Consider the following 19,606-nt stretch of genomic DNA (forward strand, 5'->3'; position numbering starts at 1 on the left):
ACGTACTGTTAGTGCCTCGCCAAATCTGGTTGGCAGTCTTTTGCAGGCTGATGGTAGACTGTACTGTTTGTGTGCATCCGATTCCCTGCTTGGCAAGTTTTCTAAAACTGACAATTCTCTTACAAAACAAAACCCATCAATAAAGGCAATAATGTGTTTTTCCAAAGTCTCAAAGCTTTGAGGAACTTGAAAAAATTGTATATTGAAGTGTCTTGAGTGCAGTCTTGAATGTAATCTCATAATAATACTGAGTAGCGGGCATATTTGTATTGGTTTGCTTTGTCTTATATTATATATTTTGCTCTGTCTTTATAGCTGATAGGGCTGCATGAAAATGGTTAAACGATTAATCACAATTTTATTTCAAATTTTTGCTAAAAATATAACCATGCTTATTAATCATGACTATTGTAAAATATTTTTTAATATTTCATCAGAAATATTCAGTCAGTATAACTTTGACATGGTTTGCATGCAGATTTAGTTGCAGCAAGCAGCGCAAACAACCTTGTGAAAGAAAACTTGTATTTAAGCAGAATATCTCAATAGATATTGCTGAACTCCAGCTTACGTTTGTTGGTGTTTTCAGCTCATCAGCACTTTTGTACATGGTTGCCATGTTGGGAAAATTACTGTGGAGACAATTTATCAATTTTAAAACCTCTGATTGGAGGATTTCATCTCTTGACATCTGGCAACCACAGCCATGAATGCTTGTGAAGGCTTGTTACCAATGCAAGATGACACAAATGCAAAAACATGAAAATGAAACATATTCAGGATAAACAACCAGCGGGCAAATATTGCAGACGATTATGCTTAATAAATTGAGAAAAGCAGAAATCGCAATCATGACTAAAATACAATTTATTATGCATATAGTACATTACCGTGCTCATAGAGAATACTGAAAAACACTCACAAAGGCAGACCTCTGGTGTTTTAGGTGGTACTGGAGCACCATTTGGAGCGCCACCATATAAGACGAACATTTTGCGCTGAGAAACAAGCAGAACACCATTGAGGTTTGAGACGTACAGCCAATCAAACATGTAGAGCTTTACTTTCTCCTCTTTCTCAAATGCTTTAGAACAAGAATTTATTGTTGCGAAACAATCCATGACAATTTGTCTGCCACAGTGGTTGGTAGATACAATTACCTTCAGTTGCTTGGTCACACTGAACAAAATCAATGTTCTTTGCAAATAAAAAGTAATGCAAGTACAATCAATACAATTATTTCTTGAGAAAAAAAGATCTTTGAGAATGTTTTTAATACGCCTGCTTGTCTGCTGGGATAATGTGAGAATAGATCTTAAACTATTGATGATCATCTCTTCTCCTGCTGCGATTGGTCCCTCAGATCCAGACGCTGCTGCTGCTGAGATTGAGTCAAAGGATGAAGGAAATGGCCGTCTGAGGAGCCAGATCTGTCCTGAGGAGGAGGAAGAGGAGGAGGAAGAGCAGGCGTTTGAGCCCCTGAACACTCTCACTCCACACAAGAGTCATCAGTGCCACCTCACAGGTAAATAATGACCAATAATGAGATACTCCTTTAAATTACACACACAACATTGCATGATCCATAAGTGAAACAGGCAACAGACTTTTTTTAAAAATGTACAAACATGAAAATTAATTGCACAAGCTGCTTTCAAAAAGGAGGATACTTTACAGGATTTGTGAAGCATGGATAAAAACAGAAACAAAAAAAATAATCCTAAACCAGTGACAAAAATAAGCATTTCCATTAGGAGACAATATTTTCCTTCTTATGTCTATATATTTCGTCAATAAATGCAATTAGAAAAATGACATTCCATAGGGCTGATACCAATCAAATGCAATTAATATCAACAAAATCCATCTTTGCACTCCAGAAGTGCCACAGAAGCTTCATCTACATTTAGAAGTATTTACGCAGACTGTTTAACACACCTTATAGATGTCATGAATGCATTTACTATGCATATACTGAATGTGACTCTGGACCACAGACCCATTGAGTTTCTTTATTCTGATGAACATAAAAGAAGATATACTGAAAAATGTTGGTAACCAAACAGTTGCTGGTAGCCATTGACTTTTATAGTATTTTCCCCCAAAGTCCATGGCTACCGTCAACAGTTTGGTTACCCACATTTTTCAAAACATCTTCTTTTGTGCCCTTTAGCATGATGTAGATGGCACTCAGATCTGACTCATTTTTATATGCACCACACTGTTGCTTCATTATTATTTTCATCCACTGTTTTATTGCAGTATGTCACTTTGACGTAAACTTCTACACACACAAAAAAACTTCTACACAAACATTTTTGGTTTGCTCCCCAGGTTGGAGATTGGGCTTTTTGTAATTCAGTGCTTCTGTGTAATTAATTTGGCTGGATTTGATCAGCGACTCCCTCTGCCATCAGAGCAGCCCCTCATTAAATACCCCCATTTCTCTGACAAATAAGTCTTAATTGTTCAGTACTTGAGACGGTGGTTTAAATGAGCTCCCTGTGGAGGCCAAAAAGACAAATGTAATAGTCATTTGGGAACGGTGCATATCTGAAGAAGAGCAGGGAAGTGTGCAGGTGAAAGCAGGTTTAAAAGAAGCTCAGCATGAATGATTAAATGAGTTGCTTCTTCAAATGGATCTGATATTAAAAAGCTGCAACGAGGAGCTCGCATTCACTCTTTCCAGCATTTTCGCAGATTAAATTAAACAGAAAAAGCTCAAACACACTCATTCAGCTTCATTTTCTTCACAAATGCCATGCTCTGTAATTAGACTGATTTACTGTAAGCCTTGCGAGTCTTAGGAGAACGGGTCGCAGTAACATCTCTTACTCAAAATAAAGCTGCTTTAAAAGGTTCTTCACAGCGATGCCCTGGAAGAACCATTTTTGGTTCTACAAAGAACCAGTCTAAGGTTCTTTAAAGAACCATTTCATAATCTGTGAAACAGAAAGGTTCTTCAGATGTTAAAAGTTCTTTATAGAACCATTTAGACAAAAAAGGTTCTTCTATGGCATCCTAAAGCACCTTTACTTTTTAAGAGTGCAGCTCATTTTGAGTCACAAATCACTCGAAGTTATAATTTACAGACAATTCAGGAACCACAGATTCAACTTTAAATGACCAAAGGTGTGCAAAACGGATTTCTGATTTTCACGAGAGAATGAGACACAAAGACAGAGGCAGTAAGAGACGTCACGTGTCGCCTCGATCAATGGCTGCCGTCGTCTCGGCCAGGTCCAGAGGAGCTTTAACACCTCTCTGTGCACTTAAGCCATGACCACTGCATTGCGTTATGGGAATGGGCCGATGGATCCACCCCTGTCCCTGATGTGATTGGACTATTGATCGTACTAATGCAGAACTGCAGAGAGAGAGACGGCTATAGGAATGTGTCCCGCAGGACCTGCTGTCTTCCTCAGGAACGGGAAAGGAAGAATGCCTGCACCCTCCAGCATTCCTCATACTGACCTCAACCCGACGGGCTCTTTTCCCCGTCGCAAATGCTCGTGCAGGACTGAAGCGCTGCGTCCCCGGGAAGGGTGTCTTTCTGCTGGGGTAGGATGGTAGGGATACTCCCTAGAGGGGGCTGGGATAGGAATGTTTACCCCTGAAAGCTCTCAGCGTCGGTGGGGTTCTGGCTCCGGCCCGGCTGAGGATTGAGTTTCTGCGGCTGGTTTCAGCATCCTGTCGGTTCAGCCGCCGCTGTCCTCAGGGAGGCTGGAAATGCAACAGCTGTCCATCTCCACATAAACGCTCAGCGATACAGCTCCTCAAGGTCACCAGTGTAGGCTTTTAACAGATACTTTCTGTGCAATTGTAAACTGTTATAAGGCACGTTGGTCCAGTTAAAAAAAAAATATATGCTTATGTATTTAAAACATTATCTCCTCTTTTATGTTAATGCTCATAAAGGGTTGCGCCGTTAAGGATTAAGCCTAAAAGCTTATGGATAGTTCACCCAAAAATTAAAATTTGATGTTTATCTGCTTACCCCAAGGGCATCCAAGATGTAGGTGACTGTTTCTTGAGTAGAACACAAACAGAGATTTTTTAACTCAAACCGTTGTAGTCTGTCAGTCATATAATGTCAGTCAATGGTTACCTAATCTTTAAGAGAAAAAAACATTCACAGACAAAACCAAATGAAACCCTTTGGCTTATGACAATACATTGAGGTCTTAAGACACAAAACAATTGGTCTGTGCAAAAAACTGAACAGTATTTATATCATTATTTACCTTTAATCCACCGGAACGTTCAGCTGTAGCTGAACAGATAAACAGATAAACATCAAATTTACATTTTTGGGTGAACTATCCCTTTAAAATTGGCTAAAAATGTCCTCAACCTCAGGCCATCAAAGAGTGTTTTTTTTTTTTCATCAAATTCGGAGAAATGTAGCATTATGTTACTTGCTCACTAATGGATCATCTGCAGTGAATGGGTGCCGTCAGAATGAGAGTCCAAACAGCTGATAAAAACATCTTCAGTCCATCAGTTATCATCTTGAAAATACAAAACCTGCTTGTTAGTAAGAAACAAATCCCTCATTAAGGCATCTTTAACCTCAAACTGCTACTTCTGGCCTAAATATGAGTGCATAATCTATAATAACACTTCCTCCAGTGTAAAAGTCAATCTCCTGTTGTCTCTCACATACAAAAACAACACCAACATGGATAACCAAACCACCAATGGATCCTCTACAGTGAATGGGTGCCATCAGATATAGAGTCCAAACAGCTGATAAAAACATCACAATAATCCACAAGTAATCCACACCACTCCAGTCCGTCAGTAACATCTTGAGAATCAAAAAGAAACAAATTGATAATCTTCTGGCTAAAATATGAGTCCATAATCCATAAAACGGTTCCTCAAAGTGGTCTGGTCTGAATCAGGAGAGAAATCTGCGAAGATCAAGCACCGTTTACAAGCCAAAACAGCTCTAAACAAATATGTGTGTTGATTTTGGTGTGAGAGACAACAGGAGATGGACTTTTGCACTGGAGGAAGTGTTATTATGCATTATGGACTCGTATTTTAATCAGAAACCATGGTTTGAAGTTAAAACATCGTAATGATGGATTAGTTTCTTTCAAACACACAGCTTTAGGCTTGTTAATTCATGTTAACTGATGGACTGGAGTGGTGTGGATTACTGTTGGATTATTGTGATGGTTTTATCATCTTTTTGGACTCTCATTCTGACGGCACCCATTCACTGCAGCAATCAAGTGATGGAATGACACATTTCTCCAAATCTGATGAAGAAATAAACTCATCTTGCATGGCGAAAGTACATTTTGAGCAGTTTTTTTTTTTTTTTTGGATCAACTATTTTCAATGTGAACTATAAATTAAAGTTTATCTATTAATTTTTCCACTCAAAACTTTTAAATCAGACGGTGTTTAAATAATTAGATTTACAAATATGCACTGAAGGAAGTGTTATTATGCATTATGGACTCGTATTTTAGTCAGAAACCATGGTTTGATAATGATGGATTAGTTTCTTACAAACACAGTTTTTGGCTTGTTAATTCATGTTAATTGATGGACTGGATTGGTGTGGATTACTTGTGGATTATTGTGATGTTTTGATCAGCTTTTTGGACTGTCATTCTGACGGCACCCATTCACTGCAGAGGGTCAATTGGTGAGCAAGTGATGGAATGCTACATTTCTCCAAATCTGATGAAGAAAGAAACTCATCTTGCATAGCAAAAGTACATTTTGAGCAGATTTTAAATTTTGGATCAACTATTTCCAAGGTGAACTATAAATTAAGATTTATCTAAAAATTCTATAATTTGAAACTTTAAAATAAGACGTTTAAGTAATTTGATCATCTATCTATCTACAGACAAAATTCTGAGAAGATCTTTTGAAAGTGAAAAAATGCATTTAGAGGGTGATACGGAACACCTGAGTAAGGTTTGGGAAACTGTTTAAAAGTGTAATGGATCTGATGAGCTCAGAGACGGAGGATCCATTTGCGAGAGGTTTATCGATAAAAGTTAATGCAGTATATGGTGGAGTATGAAGTACACAAATCAGAGTGCAGTAAAAGTGTAAGTACTCCTGTCTACTTTTAAATGTACTAAAGGTACCGATCTTTAAGTGCTATAGTTGACTTTGTTTCAATTTCATATTCTCCATACTAGTGCTTGAATGCCTGTTTAAGAAAGAGATGAGTCTAATAGACCACAGCTCAGTCTGACATTATCATCAGTAAGCCATGGCCAGTTATATGAAGATTAGTGGATGCACACATTAGACATGCATACTTTTAACTACAAATGAGCAAATGTTTCACGTTGTTAGTAAAATATTTAGTATTCTATCAAAGGTTTCAAATCAAGTGTGCCTGTGTGTTGGCAACATACTGAATTAAAATTGTTAAACTTGGTAAAACTAAAGATAAATTAAAACTTTGTCATTTTATTTCACTTTAAAACTTCCACTGCAGCCGAGAAGATGCAATATGCACTAATTTGCTAGCATTATTTAATATTTATTTACAGTTGTGCACCTAAAGTACACTTTACAGATGTAGACACACAATTACCCCATATATAGTTAATTTTTCAGATTTTTTGTTTGTTTTACAATCGTGAACACACATATAGTATAGTATGTAGATACCAAAACCTTTTCTTAAAGAAATTGTTGAATATTGGAAAAAAAAGTGCATGGCCAGAACTGTAAGTAATAAGGATCTGAAGCATTAACACACAATGATTTAACATATAAACATAGTCTAAATATGATTGCCATTTACAAGAAAACTAAAAGACTTTGAGTATTATTGTAAAAAAATGCATTTATAAAACAATCATCATACTAAAGTATTTCCTGCTGGCTGCATAAATGCTGTATTTATCTATTACAGGAGTTTCTTCCATCAATCTTCCAGATACTTGTGCAACGAGGAACATATTACTCCTTATTCTTGGCTTAATTTGAGTTGGACAAGAAAGACATTTCATAAATCATAAAAGGCATATTGGAAACTATGGAAGGGACCAAAATTACATTAAAATGTGGGCGTTTTTTTTTATACGCTGTAAAAAAAAGGAAAATATATATATTTTTTAACTGAAAGTAAAATGTTATTTTTTAGATTATTGGAGTACATTTTAGAAGACAATGCTGTTTCAGTCTTTCTACTTTAAATCAATGGGTTTCAAATCAAGTGTGCATGTATGTTGGCAACATACTGTATTAAAAATGGTTAAAATTGGTAAAACTAAAACCTAGTCATTTCACTTTAAAACGGCACTTGCATTTTGCACAAATTTGAGTGCATTTTATTAATGCATTTTTAATATATTCATATTCATATTTAATATTTAATTAAATTTGTGCACCTAAACTTTACAGATATGGACACACAATTTAGTTAATTTAGTCACTTTTTAGGGTTTTTTTGTTTGGTTTACATAGTGAACACACATAGTTGATTTCAATTACCCATATTTAGTTAGTTATATTTCTTAAAGAAATTGTTGAATATCGGAAAAAAAAGTGCATGGCCAGAACTGTAAGTAATAAGGATCTGAAGCATTAACAAACAATGATTTAACATATAAACATAGTCTAAATATGATTGCCATTTACAAGAAAACGAAAAGACTTTGAGTATTATTGTAAAAAAATGCATTTATAAAACAATCATCATACTAAAGTATTTCCTGCTGGCTGCATAAATGCTGTATTTATCTATTACAGGAGTTTCTTCCATCAATCTTCCAGATACTTGTGCAACGAGGAACATATTACTCCTTATTCTTGGCTTAATTTGAGTTGGACAAGAAAGACATTTCATAAATCATAAAAGGCATATTGGAAACTATGGAAGGGACCAAAATTACATTAAAATGTGGGCGTTTTTTTTTATACGCTGTAAAAAAAAGGAAAATATATATATTTTTTAACTGAAAGTAAAATGTTATTTTTTAGATTATTGGAGTACATTTTAGAAGACAATGCTGTTTCAGTCTTTCTACTTTAAATCAATGGGTTTCAAATCAAGTGTGCATGTATGTTGGCAACATACTGTATTAAAAATGCTTAAAATTGGTAAAACTAAAACCTAGTCATTTCACTTTAAAACGGCACTTGCACTTTGCACTAATTTGAGTGCATTTTATTAATGCATTTTTAATATATTCATATTCATATTTAATATTTAATTAAATTTGTGCACCTAAACTTTACAGATATGGACACACAATTTAGTTAATTTAGTCACTTTTTAGGATTTTTTTGTTTGGTTTACATAGTGAACACACATAGTTGATTTCAATTACCCATATTTAGTTAGTTATATTTCTTAAAGAAATTGTTGAATATTGGAAAAAAAGTGCAAGGCCAGCTCTGTATATAGGTAATGAGGATCTGAAGCAACATACAGTGATTTAGCTTGTAGACATAATCTAAATATGATTGCCATTTACAAGAAAACTAAAAGACTGAGTATTATTGTAATAAAATTAGATTTATAAAACCATCATTATACTAAAATATTTCCTGCTGGCTGCATAAACACTGTATTTATCTATTACAGGAGTTTCTTCCACCAATCTAATTCATCCAAACACTTGTGCAACGAGGAACATATTACTCCTTGTTCTTGGCTTAATTTGGACAAGTTGGACAAGAAAGAAATTTCATAACTAATACAAGGCATATTGGAAACTATAGAAGGGACCAAAATTACATTTAAAATGTGGGCTTTTCATATACGCTGTAAAAAACAAAACAAAACAAACAAACAAACAAACAAAAAAATAAAGGAAAAAAAACTGTAAAATGTAAATTTGAGTACAAAAGATTATTTGAGTACATTTTAGAAGACAATACTGTTTCAGTCTTTCTAATTCAGTGTGTGTGTGTGTTTCTCTCTTTGTAATAATTTGTTAATTTACTAACTATTCCTGAGTGAAAATTGTTTTAAAGTAAACCTTACAGCTATTTTTTCAGTTTGGCTTGAACTCCTTCCACATCCAAATTTGTCCTAAAAAGAGATAGCAATATTTTTGTCATTGTACCAGATACAGATATTGGCTTCATTTCACTGCAATCGCATAAGTACATTTCATGAATTATTCATTCAGTATGATTTTTTTGAGCAGGTTCAACTGGTTCAACTTTCCTCTTTTGGCACTGGGTTAAGCGTGTAGCAGTATCTTTTTTGAAATTTAGAGGTGTATGGAGTCATTCCAGCTTTGAGAGAACTGGCCACAAATGTGTGTGAAATAGGCTTATTCTGCAATGACCAAAAGGTAAAGTCTGGTCTTCGGTTTAGATTTTGGAAGTTTGATTTCATGCATCATTATTTTCTAAAACATGCCCAAACGCAGTTCATAATTTCTGCCATGACAGGTTGAAGGATCTTCGGCCTCTGCTAGTGTTTATCAGTGTCACAAGTTAATGAACTCCTCATTGATGGATTCAGCAGTTCAACAATTCAGAAGTATTGGAGTTATCTCGCACTTGGCAGCGTTATTATGAATGTGTATCTGAACGTGTGCCGCAGTCTGAGCGTGTTCACTGCCGCCCATGTTAAAGCCAAAGTGTCATTAGATATTCAAAGCAGCTCCAGTCTCAGGAGACATATCTATTCCTCTTCCTCGCTCTCTCGCTCTCTGTCTCCTGAGCATCCTATCCTGCTCCATATAAACTATTCATTGAGCTTTGTGTCCCAGCCGTAGCTCATCTCTGTAGAGATGCAAATATAGAAAAACAGGTGAGCTATTGTTCTATCAGGCTTTCTGGACTTGAGCCAGTGGCCAATGAGTTTCTACTTTGCTTTATAGAGTGCATTAGTGGCCACCTTGAAAGCATACAAAACTGACTTTATGGGAGTCTCTAAAGATCTCTTTTGCCGCACTTTGCTCAATGCAGCTCTCTGATTGGTGGAATGTTCATGGGTGATCATGGGCAATGTAGTTTTTCACCACAAATTTCACTTTTAAAAATGATTATTTAAAAAATAAGTTGATTTAAAAATGGGCATATCAATTAAAAACCTTATAACTCACGACAGGCCTGTCTTTATACGTTTATTAAATATTGTTAAAAACAAAGTTTTTACTTCTGAAACCTGACTGTTGCACTCTATTGGCAGTAACTTTATCAAATGTGAAAACAAAAATATATATCAGTAAAAAGATTAATTGAAAAAAATGTATAAACTTGATAGAATCAGTTATATTTATTGACCCATTGGTTAGTCATAGACAGATTTGCACCCTTTGGACAAAGGTTATCATAAAACATGATGTTGATTTTCCAGATTGGTAATTGGCTGTTTTATTTGTAAAACGGGACTTACTTTCCTGGAGCTACCATATTGGCCCTTTCAATATCTCCCATTCATTGTAATACCAGTGGTCTCTGACTGATTGCAAGGCTTCATTGCAATAAAAAATTATTCAGAGGCACATGGTGAGAGCAGAATAAACATAAAAATCTAAGAACCCTCAACACAGACTAGAAGAGATCTTGCCAATAAAGTAATTGGCACTTTAAAGTGATTTAATGGCGCATTAAAACCACATAATGGTATTTTAATTGTAATTTACATTAGAAATGGACAGCAAATGCTGTTTTTGAAACTTAAAACAACTCACATTTAATTAATTTCAAAGTACTGTGTGTACTACACTTCATGGAGAAAGTACAGTACACCTTGAGCATTAATAAAGTATTTTCTATAAGTATGCAAGTGTGTAGTATGAATACTAGTATATTTGTATTTTTTTGACCTTGGTAAAACCCTAACTTTAATCACTCTAAAAAAATGCTTGGATAAAAACAACCCAACCTGGGTAAAAATTGGACTGAACAAATGCTGGGTTATTTTGATCCAGCTGATTGGGTTAAATGTTTTCACCCAACATGCTGGGTTGTTTTATTTAAGTCAACTATTATAAAAAAAAAAATATTATATTGCTGGCTTAAAGTGGTCTGGAAATTAAAACCCAATATTTAATGACCCAATAAAAATGACCCAGCAGCTTAGTTACAGAAAAAACTACCCAGAACCTGGGTACAAAATACTAAAAATAACCCAATACAATTACCCAACAAGCTGAACCCAGCATTTGAGTTAAAACAAATAACTCAGCATTTTTTAGAGTGCAGAAAACTACCCAGCATCTGTGTAAAACTATTAAAAACTACCCAATAAAATACCCAGCATTTGGGTAAAAAAAAAATAACCAAGCATTTTTTGAGTGTAGTGTTTAACAGTTTAGATAGCAGATAGCAGATCTTAGTTATTTAATTAGTGACACAAATTACCAGGAATAAAAATGTATTACAAAAGGCAGAGAAAGAAAGAAAGAAAGAAAGTAGCCTTTCTTTTGAGTAGCCCTTTCTAACTTCAAAACACAAAACCCCAGCTAATTGCGAACATGTTTGGGTCGAACATTTTGCAACTTTTCTATAAAAGTCTATATCTCTTTTCCAAAAACATTCCTATCTTCAAATGAAATCCAGCAGCCCATTTTTAATCCAGAAACCTTCATGCATGTTTGCAAACACATCGCCTGTACTCAACACATTTGTCGGCTGGTTCCTCGTCCCAGATGTTTGTGCTCTCTCGAGTTTGCTTGCGCGGCGGGTAGCCGTATTAAGTATTAAATGTTTATAAGCCTGTGTCTGGCTGAGACTGTGCTGGTTTGCTCTCTCTCCTGGTTTGACACGCGACTGCAGGAATAGAAAACAAATGAATAACAGTTACAGTTTGCCATAATGCAGACAAATACAAGCTTATGTATCATTTACACAACTTTATTTACTGTAAAATGTAGTACGTGGATTTAGCTGATCTGTCTATCAAGCTACGTTTAGCATTTGAAGGGGACATATCTTAAAAATCTGACTTTTTCTGTATTTAAGTGCTATATTTGCATCCTTGGTGCGTCTACCAACCCAGAAAATGTGAAAAAGGACAATCCAGTAACTCTTTTTTTGGTAAGCCTTTCTTCGCAAGCATATGATTTTGCTCCTCCCGTGACATAGGAAGGGGATCTTATCATAATATTACCACCCCATAATCATACCACCAACAGTTTTTTTGAAGGTGCGTTCACACCAGACGCGAATGAAGCGGCAAGCGCAAGTGATTTGCATGTTAAGTCAATGCAAAGACGCGAATAGCCATCCTGTGGCGCGAATCGCGCAAGTTCAAAAATCTGAACTTTGGCGAAAATCCGCGCCGCGTTAACCAATCAGGAGCTTGCTCTAGTAGTGACGGAGGCAGAAATCCGAAACAACAATGGCGGACAAAATCACCGTTGCTGTCTGTGGTTACTCGGAGCTGTACGATACATCTTTGGACTTTTGTAGAAACAGGAATAAAAAGGATCTTGCTAGGAAGAAAGTGAGTGAAGAGGTCGGACAATCTGGTTAGTTTTAAAAAACGCTCTTTACTCAATTTGACCTACATATACATAGACTACAAGCAAGCTAAAGCTGGCAAATTGAGCTCATTCACCTATTTTACAACTACTTTCCCGCTGACGAGTGGCAGAAGCCCCTCCCATGACGCGAATTCGCGTCTGTTGTGAAGAAAATGTCACGCGCGAATGATGCAAATTTTACCGCGCGGATGCCGCGAGTAAACTCAAATGTTCAAGCGTTGAACTACGCGCGAATAGCGCGTTTTTTCCACGCCAGTCGCGTCCGGTGTGAACGCACCTTTATGTGTGTTTTATACATTTAAACATGCATGCATTTGACAGTTTAAGCGCAATAAGACATGAAAGAGAACTTACATGCCATTTGACAGACAATTTCTGTGTGCATGCTTCGGATGTGTGCGCTTAGAAAACCTTATATCAGAATTTTAAACTAATATGGTAATCAATGATAATCAAACGTCAAACCAAACAGATGTTTTTTTGGCAGAGTATTTGAGCTACCAGCTGTAAAGGCACAGCCCTATTCTGGAAAGAGGGGAGGGGAGAACCAGCTTACTTGCATTTAACCCTTAAAAGCATGACTGTTTCGCCAATCATTATCACATATTCTGGTCTTTGGCGACCCGGTCCTATATATCCAGCACGGATGGATCTCTAACTTCTGCAATAGCAAAAAAAAAAAAAAAACTCTTTTGATATTTTAAGAACAATTACAGAAGAACAAAATAAACCATATTTCTTTACCTTTTGAAAATTTGAGCAGATGATTTTACCATTGCCTTCATTCAGAGCACACTTCCACAGTGCATTTAACATCTGGCTCATATTGGCAATCTCGACCAAAACTATCATTTTCAGTGACTTCAAAATCATTATTTTGATCGCTGGCAGCTTATTCAGCACATCCACCATCAAATGACAGTGACATTTATATTTTATTGCATAGAGTAATTGCTCTGCAGTAAAGCCATTCAAACCAATTCAATTTTTGCTGATGATATTCTGAGTTATGAGTGAAACTTCAAGTCATTATTGTCTATCAAACAGTGCCTCCTCGAGTTATAAAGGTGAATTGCATGCATTTAGTCATCAGATATTTACATATTTTACTTTTATATATACTTTTAAATATACAATTACACACCTCTGGTCTCTAGTGAACCTATACACTTTTTACAAAAATAAATAAATAAATAAATAAAACAGACATTCTTTCTTTTATATATAAATTATTTTTTTCTTGTTTTATTGTTTATAATTAATAGATTGAGGAATACTAAAGACCTAAAGACCCGAGGTATGCATTTAAGGGTTAAAGAGACATGCACGAAAACGGCGTGTTTCTGCTTCCACTCAAAATGGGAATTTTCGAAATGATATAATAAATGATCTGTGGGGTATATTGAGCTGAAACTTCACAGACACATTCTGGGGACACCTGAGACTTATATTACATCTTGTAAAAAGGGACATAATAAGTAAGTATACAAGTTGAAATCTTTTCGTTTTTATCCAACATGCTGGGTATGATATTGCTGGCTTAAAATGGTCTGGAAATTTAGAAAACAATATTTTATAACTCAATAAAAATGACCCAGCAGCTTAGTTACAGAAAAACTACCCAGCAACTTGGTAAAAATATTAAAAACAACCTAATAAAATACCGAGCATCTAGGTTAAAAAAAATAACCCAGCATTTTTTGAGTGTAGTATTTAACAGTTTAGATAGCAGATTTCAGATCTTAGTTATTTAATTAGTGACACAAATGACCAGGAATAAAAATGTATTAGAAAAGGCAGAAAAAGAAAGAAAGACAGTAGCCTTTCTTTTTAGTAGCCCTTTCTAACTTTTATGTATAAATCATTTTTTCTTGTTTTATTGTTTATAATGAATAGATTAAGGAATACTAAAGACCTAAAGACCCGAGGTATGCATTTAAGGGTTAAAGAGACATGCACGTGTGAAGTTGAAATTCTTTTAACTTGACATGACATCTTGTGCAAGATGCTGCAAAAGATGCGAGATGCAAGATGCAAGAACAGCATTCATACACATCTGTCTAGGGTGTTAACATAGAAAACCAATGGAAAAGTAGTGCAATGAAACGCATGAACGGCCTCTAAGAAAAACAGCACATCCTGACTCTGGGATTATTTTACAGTAATGTTTGTCTGAAAGTGCATTCTATATCTTCTAGTGCAAATAATATTCATATTACATGGTAATGATTTATGAAAGGCACATAAAACCGTTCAATATTGTATTATATGCTTTATCAGAGCAGACTACAAAGCACTTTTCAACCTTTTCCTACTTCATCAAACGCTTAAACATGACTTTTGTTTATATAACCTCATGTCATTAGGTTAGTTTATTAATATTATTTAATATTTTTGAGTTTTTGCAAAATAAAAATGTCTCCACATGAAGCCAGAATCGCTGCTTGTTTCTTGACATTCATTGTCAGTAATCATGGATAAAGTAACCTGAGGGAGGCACTGCACCGCAGTCATTTGGACCCAGAGATCTCAGTAAACCTTTCGCCTAAGGATAGCCAGAGGTCAGCTGCACATCGAGAGCTCACTGACATATCTCTGCCTATGTACTGTCTGCTTGAATTCACTGTACGTCCAACCAAATCTCAGGGGAAAACGGAGCTACACTACCAGTCAAAAGTTTTTGAACAGTAAGATTTCTAATGTTTTTAAGATGTCTCTTCTGCTCAAACCTGCACTTTTTGATCCAAAGTACAGCAAGAACAGTAATATTTGGAAATAGGTTTACTATTTAAAAAAACAGTTTTTTTTATCTGTTTTCAAAATGTAATTTGTTTCCCTGTGATTTCAAAGCTTTTTTTTTTGCATCATTACTCAGATCATTCTAATATTCTGATTTGCTGGTAAAAAACATGTATTATTATTATTATTATTATTATTATTATTATGTTAAAAATAGCTGAGTAGAATTGTTCTTTGATAAATACAACATTCAGAAAAATTCAGTTTATCTAAAATAGAAGTCTTTTGTAACATTATAAATGTCTTTTGATCAATTTAAAGCATCCTTGCTAAATAAAACTATTAATTTCTATAATTTCTTTCCCAAAAGAAAAACTGATACTGACTCCAAGCTGTTGAATGGTATAGTGTATAATGTTCCAAAAGCTTTTTATTTCAGATAAATGCTTATCTTTGGGTCTTTCTATTCATCAAAGAATCCTGACAAAAAAAAAATGCACTCAACTGTTTTAAATATTGATAATAATCATGTTTCTTAAACAGCATTCAGAATATTAGAATGATTTCTGAAGGTTCGTGTGACACTGAAGACTGGAGTAATGATGCTGAAAATGTAGCTTTGCTCACAGGAATACATTACATTTTAAAATATAGTCAAATAGAAAGCAGCTATTTTAAATAGTAAAAATATTTCATAATTTTACTGTTTTTGCTGTATTTTGGATCAGATAAATGCAGTCTTGGTGAGCAGAAGAGACTTAAACATCCTAAAAAGAGAAAAAACATTAAATATCTTACTGTTCAAAAACTTTTGACTGGTAGTGTATTTCTTATGAATTCATACAATATGAATCATGCAATTTTTTTCTTTCATCTCTTTCATCTTTTACTTTCTTTTCGTCATCTTTCCACTTAACTTTGTATCCTCTTTTTATGTTTGTCTTCTATTGCATTTTTTGTAACATATTACTGTTAAATGCAGGTAAAAAATCATTGACAGTAACAGATATGGCTAACTTCCTAATGATTAGCTATTACACTGCAAAAAATACTTTACTTACTTGGATTTTTTGTCTTGCTTCCGGTCAAAATATCTAAACATTCTTAAATCAAGAACGATTTTCTAGACTAATAACAATTATTGTCTTGTTTTCAGAAAAAAAAAAACAACTCAATAGTAAGTGTGTTTTTGCGTAAAACAAGCAAAACAACCAATGGGCAAAACAATGGGGTAAACAAAAATTATCTTGTTTTCTGTTTGAAATAAGATTTTTTTTATACCCCATTGGCGGATTATTTTTCTTGTTATAAGCAAAAACTCACTTAATTTTGACTTTTCTGTAAACAAGAAAATAATTTTAACTCGTCTAGAAAATTCTTTTTGTAAACCAGACAATAAATCCAAATAAAAAAAATCATTATTTGCAATGTAGTAGCAAATAGTTGCTGAAATTTGAATGTCATTTTTGTTGTTTTGAAAAAAGCACATTTAATTATTATAATGCCACCTAGCAACTGCATGGATGTGTGTATGGATGCCTGAGTAGTGGGTGGGACCTACAAACTCTGGGGTCTCTGCAATTTTCAGTCTCACATTCACATGATTTTAGAGCAGAAAATGAAGATATGAACAAACACAGTAGTTTTTCAATACATTTGATGCCCGGAGCCTGAAGACTTGACCATCAATAGGGAGTAACCAGATCGCAAGGATACATACAGATTAGATTCAAATACACCACCAATTCAACAAAACAAATTTGTGTCTGTATTTCTCTCACTGGACCCTCACTGCAGTAATGACTGATGCTGCAGATCTCCAGTTGACTGAGAGTGATTGCACACAGAAGTACACATTGGTTTGATTTTTACGCTGATTTTCTCTTGACTCATGCACCATCCTGGATGTATTTTGGATGTATGTAAATGCCATTATCTGTGTATCGCTTCTATTGTGTCTTCGTTTGTTAACACACATAAGTCTTTTCTCTTATTTCTCCTGTTTTGTCTTCTCTCTTCTCTGGCCTGTTCAGTATTCTGCTCTTGTCCTGCGTTGAGTGATTTTGCTCAGACACGTCTAGCTCTAGGTAAAGGGTCCCCAGAGAGCGTGCTCTCAACCCCTGGGTCGCCGCATCATGAATACATTATGATCCTCCGTTTCCATTCGGTTGCCACGACAGCACTTTCTGAGCCAGCGGCCGATGAAGATGGCGTCAATACCGCTCACTTCTGCTTCTCGATCAGACGGCAAACTCTATAGTGTTTCCATTGTCATTTTAACAGCGTTTGCATGCTGTGCTGTCTTTGGGTGAATAAGGGAATGGCCTACCTTCAAGAGACCTTTGCTTTGTTTACAATCTGCTTTTCATTGTCTTTTTTTTCAGCGTATGTATAAAACATGGCGCCTCAGGTAGAGGATGTTGTCCTGTAAATGGCCAGCGCGTGCACGCTCCGAACACTTCACTGAGCAATCTGTCAGCATGTCAGCAACACATGTTTTGTAAAAAGCTTCCAGTGGGAGCCAGGGGAAAAGACCACTCCTGCCAGACCAAAGAGGAAATGCTTTCCCCCCCTCTCTCTCTCTCTCTTTCTCTCTCATTGTGGTGGGGTTTCTAATGCTCGTATGTTGAGCCCAGAGCCGTCTCTCTCCTCCTCCTCCCCTGAACTTCAGAAATTTGAACTGCGGGACCCTTGGGGGACTTCCAGCTCTTTCCTTTTTCTTCTTTTTCTGCTACTTCTTCCTCTCTCGCTCGGATGAAATGGTGGAGATATATTGTAGCCGGTCCCCAAGCGGTCTTCTCTAATACCTGAGTTTCTATAGAAACTGGAAATTACCGGCAGGATCCTTCGGGGACTGTTTTATCCGCAGCAGGATGAGGGAGGCCAGAGCGACGGGGAGGTGAACACACGGCTGAAATGAAGGAACGTCTGAATGACGGGGGCCGCGGGGCTTCGTCTCGTCTGCGGGTGGGGAGTCTTTACGTGAAGGGCTCTTGTTTAATAAACTTTCAGCGCGGTATCATGGGTAGACAGCTCCACAAATACCCGTGTGTGTTGCCTTTTGTCTGAGAGGCAGCTTTATGTGTGTTTCTGCAAATTTGATTTTTCAAACTGTCTCTTTTTCACTGCGACTGCCTTCTCCACCCCCTCTCCCATGTCTTCTGCCTCTTAGTATGCTGTCGTTTTTCTCAATCTGTTTACTTCTCTGTTCCTCTTTTCCTCCTTCACCTCAGCGGTGTTTTTCTCATTGTTTTGCAGGTTTGTCTCCCTCCATAACAGCAGTAGTTTGTTTAGGTGCAGTGCATGTCTGGACCGCTGCTGCGTCTTGACTCAGAAGAGTTCCTGCGGTGTCAATGAATGCTGCTGTATTTAACAACAGTTGTATTAATAGGCTGTTCTTATCCTTGCAGAGGCTTCACAGTTTTGTCTGTACACTAAGTTTCAAATCACATTTCAAATCCTGGAAAACAAGAGCAATGAGTTTAGCTCCATCCTTAATCAGACACATCTGCTTGTAATTTTCAAACAGTCCTGTGGACATAAGCTGCGCCCCAATTCAGGGGCTGCATCCTTCGAAGGCTGTATTCGAAGACTGAATACGTCACAGCAACACGACAAAGGCTGTTCCAGTTCTAAGTCTCCTTCAAATGCAACCTCAAAATGCGTCCTTTGTTTCCCAAACCATGAGAGACACAATATATGGATCCATTGTGGTCTGGATCTCGGAAGACCACTGCTTGTAATTTTCAAACAGTCCTGTGGACATAATCTGCATTCCAATTCAGGGGCTGCATCCTTCGAAGGCTGTATTTGAAGACTGAATACGTCACAGCGATATGACGAAGGCTGTTCCAGTTCTAAGTCTCCTTCAAATGCAACCTCGAAATGCGTCCTTTGTTTCCCAAACCATGAAGGAATGGAACCACAAGAGATGGATCCATTGTGGCCCGGATCTCAGAAGACCATTGTTCTGCAGAGTTTAGTTCTATCCCTAATCAGACATACCTGCTTGTAATTTTTAAGCAGTCTTGTGTACATAAGCTACGCCTCAATTCAGGGGCTGCATCCTTCAAAGGCTGTATTCAGAGACTGAATTTGTCAAAGTGGTGCAACAAAGTCTGTTCCTATTTTAAGTCCCCTTTAAATGTGACTTCGAAATTCATCCTTTGTTTCCCAAGCTGTGAAAGATAAAATATATAGGTCCTTTGCAGCCCAGGCCTTGGAGGCCAGCTGTCCTGTAGAGTTTAGTTCCATCCCTAATCAGACACACATGCTTATTATTTTCAAACAGTCCTGTGGACATAAGCTGCGTCCCAATTCAGGGGCTGCATCCTTCGAAGGCTGTATTCGGAGACTGAATACGTCACAGCAACACAACGAAGGCTGTTCCAGTTCTAAGTCTCCTTCAAATGCAACCTCAAAAT

At 36.3% G+C, this 19,606-nt stretch overlaps 1 protein-coding gene across 1 annotated transcript in view; it reads left to right on the forward strand.

Annotated features, from left to right (window-relative positions):
• The window catches only part of LOC141344614 (zinc finger protein 521-like), a 68,821-nt gene that overhangs the window by 27,043 nt on the left and 22,172 nt on the right, over positions 1 to 19,606 (forward strand). Inside the window, exon 2 of the mRNA XM_073849487.1 lies at positions 1,364 to 1,525. The gene's annotated coding sequence lies outside the window, so the exon portion shown is untranslated. The remainder of the gene's footprint in view (positions 1 to 1,363; positions 1,526 to 19,606) is intronic.

This window comes from Garra rufa, chromosome 10 (genome assembly GCF_049309525.1).
Source record: "Garra rufa chromosome 10, GarRuf1.0, whole genome shotgun sequence".
In the NCBI taxonomy this organism is placed as follows: Eukaryota; Metazoa; Chordata; class Actinopteri; order Cypriniformes; family Cyprinidae; genus Garra; species Garra rufa.